This window comes from Quercus suber, unplaced genomic scaffold, assembly GCF_002906115.3.
Source record: "Quercus suber isolate HL8 unplaced genomic scaffold, Cork oak 2.0 scaffold_481, whole genome shotgun sequence".
In the NCBI taxonomy this organism is placed as follows: Eukaryota; Viridiplantae; Streptophyta; class Magnoliopsida; order Fagales; family Fagaceae; genus Quercus; species Quercus suber.
The window spans coordinates 209,261-218,067 of NW_027069932.1; the positions used below are offsets into that span (position 1 = coordinate 209,261).

At 30.5% G+C, this 8,807-nt stretch overlaps 1 long non-coding RNA gene across 4 annotated transcripts; it reads right to left on the reverse strand.

Annotated features, from left to right (window-relative positions):
- Positions 1-1,251: 1,251 nt before the first annotated feature.
- On the reverse strand, positions 1,252-6,090 carry LOC136063057 (uncharacterized). Of its 4 annotated transcripts, none has more exons than XR_010624759.1 (4): positions 5,838-6,090; positions 4,980-5,073; positions 3,918-4,029; positions 1,504-1,988 (listed from the first exon to the last, which is right to left on the reverse strand). It is a non-coding gene; the product is annotated as an uncharacterized LOC136063057 (long non-coding RNA). The 4 variants fall into 4 exon arrangements; XR_010624760.1 differs by having other exon boundaries at positions 3,918-4,098; XR_010624761.1 differs by lacking the exons at positions 1,504-1,988; positions 3,918-4,029 and adding an exon at positions 1,252-1,415 and having other exon boundaries at positions 5,838-6,088.
- Positions 6,091-8,807: the final 2,717 nt, after the last annotated feature.

Here is an 8,807-nt window from a genome sequence, read left to right on the forward strand (position 1 = left end):
ATATTATCAACACCTTGATGATCAACTCAGTTGCTGTCACTGGAGCTTAAAGAAACACAAGCAGGAGTGCTTGTACTTAATTGGAGAATCCAAGAAAGAAAAAGTTCGTGAATTCGGAGCTTGCACGTGATCGTGTCAGTAAGTTCTACTAGTGAGTAGTATTAGGAAGTCGAACGTGGGTGCTTGTAAGTCCTTTTGTATGAACTTCGATTTTTTCATATAGTGGATTCAAATTTACCTTGAGGATAGCTAGATTAAATCCTCCCCAGATTTTTTACCGGTTTGGTTTTCCTGGGTGATCATATCTTTGTGTTCTTTATATTTCCGCTGCTTTATATCTTGATATAATTATTTAATTGTGTTAACCTAGATTTGCATAATTTGACTAAGTTAATCACTTAGCTAATAAACTAAATTAATCCAATTGTTGTGTTTTAAGCGGTCTAAAAACCTAACATCAACACCTCCTTAATTGTAGGAATCCACTTTCTCTTAGCTTCTGCTATTATATATAATAGCGTTTAACCCGCGCAATGCGCGAGATCATTTGAAATCTCATAAGTAGAAGAGAAATTATTATTACTATACATTTTAAAGACTTTCAGTCGTCACAACCCAGGAAAAAAAAATTAAAAAATTAAAGATTAAAAATTGTAACATTCAATTTCAATTTTGCTAGCAGCAAAATTGTGCCTACTCACCAAAATGACTCTATACAGCATTTTTTACATATACAATAATCTAATGAGCTTATGTAGATAGCCGAACACACATAACTTAAAATAATGGTCAGCCTAGCAGGTAAATCTACTTTGTACTTAAATCTCAACACATCATACTTCTGACTCTATTTATTTTAATCATTTGATCATGCTGTTAAAAATGACAGCAAATCAAGTGTCAAAGTGAAAATATAATAAAATTATACAATAGAAATACAACTTCACATTTTGAACTTTGGTGGTATTTACTTAGGAGCCTGACAAATTACATTGGAATAAAACAGACATGCCTTTTCACTATACAACTAACCCAACCCAAAAGCTTAAATCAAAACTAACTCATATTTTTTAGTTAAAATAAAATAATAAAAAATTCTGTAACATTCAATTTCAACTGAACTAAATGCTGCTTGTGGAGGTAATAGACTCCCTTGAGATTCTAAAATTTTGTGAAACAAATTGGGCACCATCAACTGGTGTTGAAGACCCGGATGGATGTATTTTGTCAGCAGCAAAATTGTATCTATTCACCAAAATGACTCAATACAGCATCATTTACATACACTTTCATAATGTTTTCCTTTATTTTAACTCAATAAGAAACTTTGGAAGTGTACTACCTTACATATGCCTAAAGCAAATTTGAGAGAAGCCAAGCTGGATGGATATTCTGTAAATCTCCAAAGCTTCTATCTTTCAAGTTGAAAACATGAGTTTCATTTTGATCATTGAAGAAAATGCAATTAATTTAATACTCAGTAAACTTTTAAGCAAAAATCGATAAACAACAATCATTACCCTCCTCCTTTCTTTATTAAAGTATCTATCAACAGCATTGGTCAATATAGCTGGTGCTTTTCTTCATTCACCTTTCTTATTCTATGATCAATATATAGCAGGAGCTTTAACATAAATATACACTCACATATCAGAAGCTTGTGTTTGAACAAAAAAAAAATACTTAAAAAGCACTAATATAGATTAATATAAAAACGAAAATTCTCCATCTTTTCATTGTGACCACCAACACCTATCAGCTCTTAAATATGGTTCAATGTTCTTTGATAAGTATCTATTTCGATTTTTCTTTCACTAGCGGAGGCAAAAATGGAACCAACTTCAATGACGAATTGAATAAATTTTATCATATTAATATGAAATTGAAAAGAGTAGGAGTCAAAAGGATAAGAATGATAGTAAGGCTGTCCTAACCTGTCAGCTTTATCCAGCAAAGTTTCTTGAGAACACTTAGTGAATGTTACAAATCTGAATTTTAACAAAATAACAGGATAAGAAAGTCTGTTAAAATTACCAATTTTTCAGATTTTAAACAGTTTAAAACTAAAACATATGTATATTGGAGATTTAATATGATAATTTGTAAAGGAAATATGGCAATCACAGTAACTTAACAGTACATTCAGTTTACTCTTCTAAAGAAATTTTTAAAAAATTTAACAATATAATGAAATACATAAAGACTCATAGAGTAAGGTAGTATATACATTAGAGTTCAAATTTTTTTTTTTTCTTTGATGCATTTTGCTTAGTATCCTTTTGACGTCTGATCATATCTAAAACAAATTAATAAAGTACTAATATACGTCATTGATATAGCCAATCTTTCTTTATAAGACTGATTTTCAATTGGTAATCTTAGTCACAGTTAATTTATGAAGTTTTATACTAAAATTAATTATTGATTAGAGAGTAATTAACACTGCAAATGTTAGATACCCCTTTGCAACTTCAGTTTTGTGGTCATGCCACATTGGCTGCTACACACATGGAACTGAAGGAATAAAAGTGTCCTCCAACCAATTATGAAAATTTTAAATTTTCACCTATGGTTTGTCTTTTGTAATAAATAAAAGTATCACGCACAGTGTGCGGTTTTAAGCTAGTTATATATAAGAGCCGGAGTTAATAATTGGAAATTTTAGACAAATTAAGTTTTATATGGATCATGATTTGGCTGTTGCAAACCCTTCATTTAATCAAATAATCCTTCCTCTTGAACTATTTCTTAACACTTTCATGAAAGCCAAATCATAAAGAAACAAAAGCACCTAAACATAAGCACTCAATAAGATAGCAAGAATCAAGATTAATTACACTGAAGTTCCTCAAATTTTTTAGGATTTGCTTCAAAATTACACAGAGATAAATTAGATTATGCACACATCCAAGTTATGGAATTCATGAAGCTTTTCACCCATTATTATGTAATCTTCTATTCATAAAATAAATGAATAAAATTAAAGAATCTATAAGCACTCAACCCAAAACACAAAGACATACACAATAAAAACAAATGAATTAAGAAAATAAACAAAGCTAACCACAACAACATTTAAGAAAACCTGCCAATAAATTAAGTTTATTAGCCTAAGCAGTACAGAAATTAAAAGAAACAAAGTCTAATAGAACGATTTTGAAATATATGAGAAATTATTATTAAAACAAAAGGAAAGCGTAAGATGCTCCAAAAAAATAAAACAAAAACAAAATAAGCATTCTAGTAAATCAGGGATATATAACAATAAAAAAATAATAGTAAAATTAAATGTCAAGAAGGAAAACAACAAAGGCAAAGCTTCATCTATTGTTACCTCCAAATCATGTCACTCCGAAAAAATAAAATAAAAGAAAATAAAATCTTTGATTTAGTAATCCTTTAGCATGTAGCCATCGACAGAACATAATTAGTTCAAGAAACTAAACAAAACAGAGTTCAAAAAATTGGGAAAAAAAAGAAGGAAATTAGGGAAAAAGGTAGCCAAACCTTAAATCTTGATTTAGTAATGTAGCAAAACAGTATTTACTAATCAATATAAAATCAGCCCACTACCTTCTTTTTATCTTTTCATTGGGTTGCAAAGCAAAATTTGCAATAAAAACTCAAAAACTAACACCAAAGGCTGGATGCACGCGCATATAAAAAATTATGTGAACATGAAATACTTTATGAATCATATACTTATTTAGAGCAGCCCAAAACAGCAAAACCTACAAACATTGAAAAAAATTAAATGCTAAGAAATCAACCATTATTGAACGACGAACATATTTTTTTCTACACATATTCAAGGACTAAACCCCATGATGCCACTCCCAAAAAAAAAAGGATTACAATAAATCAAAAAGAAAGCATCAAAATAAAGTGTATAGCACATCAAGTAATAAAATGCTGACCTTGGGTATAGGTGCTACAGAAAAGAAGCAAAACAGAATGGGTGTCAAATTAACCATTGGAAGGAGGCAGAGGTTTTATTTGGCCGTTTTTTCTTTTACCAACTACCTATCCCTATGAATGCAGAACAAAAAATGACTTAGATTGTCTCTGATGACATTGTGCACCTTTGTTTAGTATTACCTATAATTTTCAATTTCAAAGAAGATAGTAAATAATCAAAGAATATAATAATTCCAATTTGGAAAAGATTATAATATTAGTAAAGTAGGAAAAACAAAAATATTAATCTGAGGCCAAAACATTGATAGAGACAGAATAAACATCTGGATTTTTATTCAATTCGAATAACAAAAAGCAGCGGTAAGGATGTAAATTAAGTAGAAGAGAGAATTGGCTGAAGAAATCAATTTGTAAAGATAGAAGCTGGCTAAAACATGCAAATCAAAGCCAATTGAAACAGGAATAGAGTAAATGAACAAAATGTAAAACGAAGTATGAGATAAATAAAAAGAAAATCAGCATTCAAGCAAACTATAAAAATAAAGATCTATGGACAAATCAAAAAACTGACAGAGGTGCCATTCGTTTGAGGATGTGGCAATTTAGAACTTTTATTAAGTGGTGTGAAACGGTTTAAGTTGTTAAAAAATATATTTATTAATACTTTTAAAAATTATTTATAATTGTATTTGAAATTTTAGATATCAAAGAAGAAAAGGGATTTTCATTTTCTGGTAGAGAAAACAGTAAAAAAGAAATGGGTTTTTCATTTTCTGGTAGAGAAAACAGTAAAAAGAGAGGAGAGGCAGCAATTCAAAGAGCTTGAAAAGTCATTAATTAAATAAACGAACGTTCAAAAGCACAAAGATTAAAAAAGTGATAGGGATCTATATAGGATGCATTTGTGATTTGGTTCTATCAAGTTTGAAAAGCTTTCACTATTATGCATTTCTGAATACAGATCATGACGTAAGAAATAATATTCACAACAAAACATCTAAAGAATGAGAATGAACATCCGAATTTAAGTTCATATTCGAACACAGAGAATTGATATGTACCTTTCGTCGGTCTGTGTTTCGTTCCGATCATGTTAGTCATGGAGTTGTGCTGAACTCTATCTCCGTATCTCAAATCCCTAAATTGACAGCAAACCTAAAGAAGACAATAGAGTAAGAGATTAAACCAATTCTAACCCGTCTATTTACATAAATTAAACAAACTACTCCTAACCAAAAAACCTAAATCATAACCAATCAAACCAAAATACCTGAATCATAAATAATTCCCAAATGGATCTTTCAAAAAAAAAAAAAAAAAAAACCCACTGCCTAAAATTAAAAACAGAACATATGGGCTGTGTGTGTATATATATATATATATATAATTTTTTTTTATTAAAAATGGTTAAAGCAAAATAAACAAAAGGCTTGAACAAAAAAACCCTAGTATCTCAAATCCCTAAATTGACAGCAAACCTAAAGAAGACAATAGAGTAAGAGATTAAACCAATTCTAACCCGTCTATTTACATAAATTAAACAAAACTACGCCTAACCAAAAAACCTAAATCATAACCAATCAAACCAAAATACGTGAATCATAAATAATGCCCAAATGGATCTCTCAAAAAAAAAAAAAAAAAAAAAAAAACCCCACTGTCTAAAATTAAAAACAGGACATATGGGCTTTGTGTGTGTGTTTTTTATTAAAAACGGTTTAAGCAAAATAAACAAAAGGCTTGCAACTAAAAAAACCTAGCGATACAAAGAGGGAAGGAGAAAGTCCCCGATCGAAAGTTCAGATTCACCCTCACTTCCACCTCTTCGGTGCAAATCCATATACACACATATCAGAATAGAAAATTCAAAACGAAGAAAGAAAATCCAAAAGGAAACGAAAAAAAGAAAGAAGAGAAACCTTTAATCGCACGATTCTCCGCTGTATGGCTATGGCCGGCCGTACGAATCTTCAATGGATCGCAAGTTTTTCCCTTCCTCTGTACGGCTCTTCTTCATCTTGAAGAAAAAGATTAGGGTTCGTGAGAAGAGAGAGAGAGAGTTTTGGGTTTCAGTTTTTGATCTCTCAATCTCTCTCTCCTTCTCCGTTCTCAGTATTGCAAGGTTTTTTTGGGAGTATTTTGTAAGCCCTTTTAATTTCATTTTAACTGGTTAGTTTTCTTTTATACCCAGAGGCTTTTAAACGGTGTTGTAGCATTGGCAACTAATATAAGGTATCGCTTTTTTATTTAAACGTGTCAACATCTCCCTAATTATAGGAATCAACTCCCTCTCAGCTTCTGCTATTATATATAGTATATGATAATAATAATAATAATAATAATATATAGATATTGATTGTTGTGAATAGATTAATCTTCAATCCTGCTTTTTTTTAAATCATAAGCTTTTTTATTCTATTTCAGGTAATAATTGTTTTCTCCCCTGAAATGTTCAGCCTATTATTAATTGGTACATAACATTTTTTTTTTTTTTTTGAGAATCAATTGGTACATAACATGAGTGCATAACATGAGTGTACATTTGATATATATCTTGGGGTGCCCGATTAAAAACTGGAGTAATATTTCGGGTTTGGTATCCATTAAAATACTGGTGTTGGTTTCCAATAGCCGAGCCGAGAAAGCCTTAGGCAATGTTGGGGGCATGGTGACCCTGGAAGAATCTTCTTCCAGGTTTGGTGTTTTCTTTAATCAAATGATACTTTCCCCTGGAGACTTTGAAGAGAGAAATTTTGGACTGACCGAATGAAAGGCAATGTGAGCTAGTGTGTGTATAAATTAATATATATATATATATATATATAGATTGGGGAGGATGTACACAACAAATCTGACTTTTTTCAAGGGTCCAAACCCTTAAAAAAAGTATTAAAAAACCTTGAAAAAAATTATTTTAAGAATCCAGTTACCCCCTTGATAACCTTCGAAACATATACCGTCGAAAAGGAAATTTTGAAGGTCTTTTAAAAGAGTTATATTTACAACCCTTGATAAATAAAATTATTTAAGGGGTCTCTTAACCCTCAAAATAAGATTTTATTTTATTTATAAAATAACCACAATCATGCACAAAATATATATTTATATATTTATATATTGCTACAATTACACTCACAATTGTTGAGATGATACGCTATGATATAGATATATAGCAAAAGTGATATATTGCTACAATTACACTTTCTTTGATCTCTAAACTCAAACCTACAAATTAACAGATTAAGGGCCGCATACAAACAACCGATATGTCAATTATTGTTTAAGAGAAAAGATATCAACAACCACAATTTGTATAAAGATCAAATCTGTCCAAGAGTCAAAAGTTTTGATACATTTTATTCTTCATCATCATCTCCAAAGCAAGAAGTTATCAACTAGTACAATTGAACATTTCAGCCATTATGGGTGCCCTCAAGTTTTTGAAAAAGAGAGAATGATACCAAAAGTTTGTTAATTTCCCAGCAAATATATCTACACACCTTTCCACAATATCAAATTCAAGATACCCACAATTTTAAAAAGAACAAAAAATGCACAACAAAGTTCATATATTTAAATAAAACATGCTGATTAAAGAAACATCATTCATCAACAAAGTCTTACGAAATTACTTTCTTTCATAAAAAATCCATTTATCCATAAAAAATAAAAATAAAATAAAATTTAAGAACACTTGGAAAGAACATAGGTCCATAAAATACGTGGGTACCTGTTTATTATTTCTTATTTTATTTTTAATATCACAAATAGTCACACCAAGCAAACACAGTAATTTAGTTTCCAAAGCAATCAAATTACAGCACATCAATATAAAACCAAAAAAGAAAAAATTACCTGCGGCAATTGCCAAGCACTGGGTATATCCAACCTTGAAGCAGAAAAAATTTGCCACAACCAAAAAAAAAAAATTGAAAGTCAATTCAACACATACATATAAAAATCCTTGTACAGAATAGAGAGATGGGATATATAGTAGATATTTTTGGAAGGATTGATGAGACAAATACCAACGTTTCTCCTGTAATTCTTTTTAATTTAAAAAAGAATTAAATAAATTTCTTGGTTCAAGGTTTTGGATTTATGGTTTCAGAGACACTCACCAATTTCTAAGGTAATGAACAGAGTCTGAAAATAACTTACATCATCCAAATTATTCTCTACTATACCCCACTTATTTGTTCTAATGTCACTACTCACTACTTTCATCAGCTACCAAAAAAACGAACATCCACAATAAAATTTTCAAGATAAGGATTGCAAAAAGCAAACTAGTACCTATCTATTCTATCCACAAAAATAGCTCAACAAGTCATTCCAAATTTATCCAATAGTACTAAAACAGTGACTAGCTTGAGTTGATCTTCATACCTTAGTGATCACTACTAGATTGGAATAATTGTGAGGTGATATAACTCAACATTTGCATCATTATATTGTCATAATGTGCTCTTTGTTCTACCATTTGACTAGCTTGTTGGTCCTCAAAATGTCTTCTTTGTTCTGCCATTTGAATAGCTTGTTGTTCAAGCATGCTTTTGAGGTGCTTTACTTCTTCTTTCAACTCTGTATCAGCCTCTATCAGTTGTGTTCAGATTCTAAGCATTTTTGTTCAGATTCTTGGAGTCGCTTCTCAAGATCATACATTTTGGATGAGGAGGAACCCATAACTTCGTAGGAGTGACTCCAGCCCTATAGCCACGAACTCGTCCATGACGCTCAAGTCCAAACACCTCCACAAACATTTAATCTTGAGATATTTGCAATGCCCCCTCATTCACTTTAGTAAGATTCCTCAATGCCAACTAAAAAGAAAAGTAACTTGCAACAAAACCTCATAAAAATATACTATCTATATTAATATAATTAGA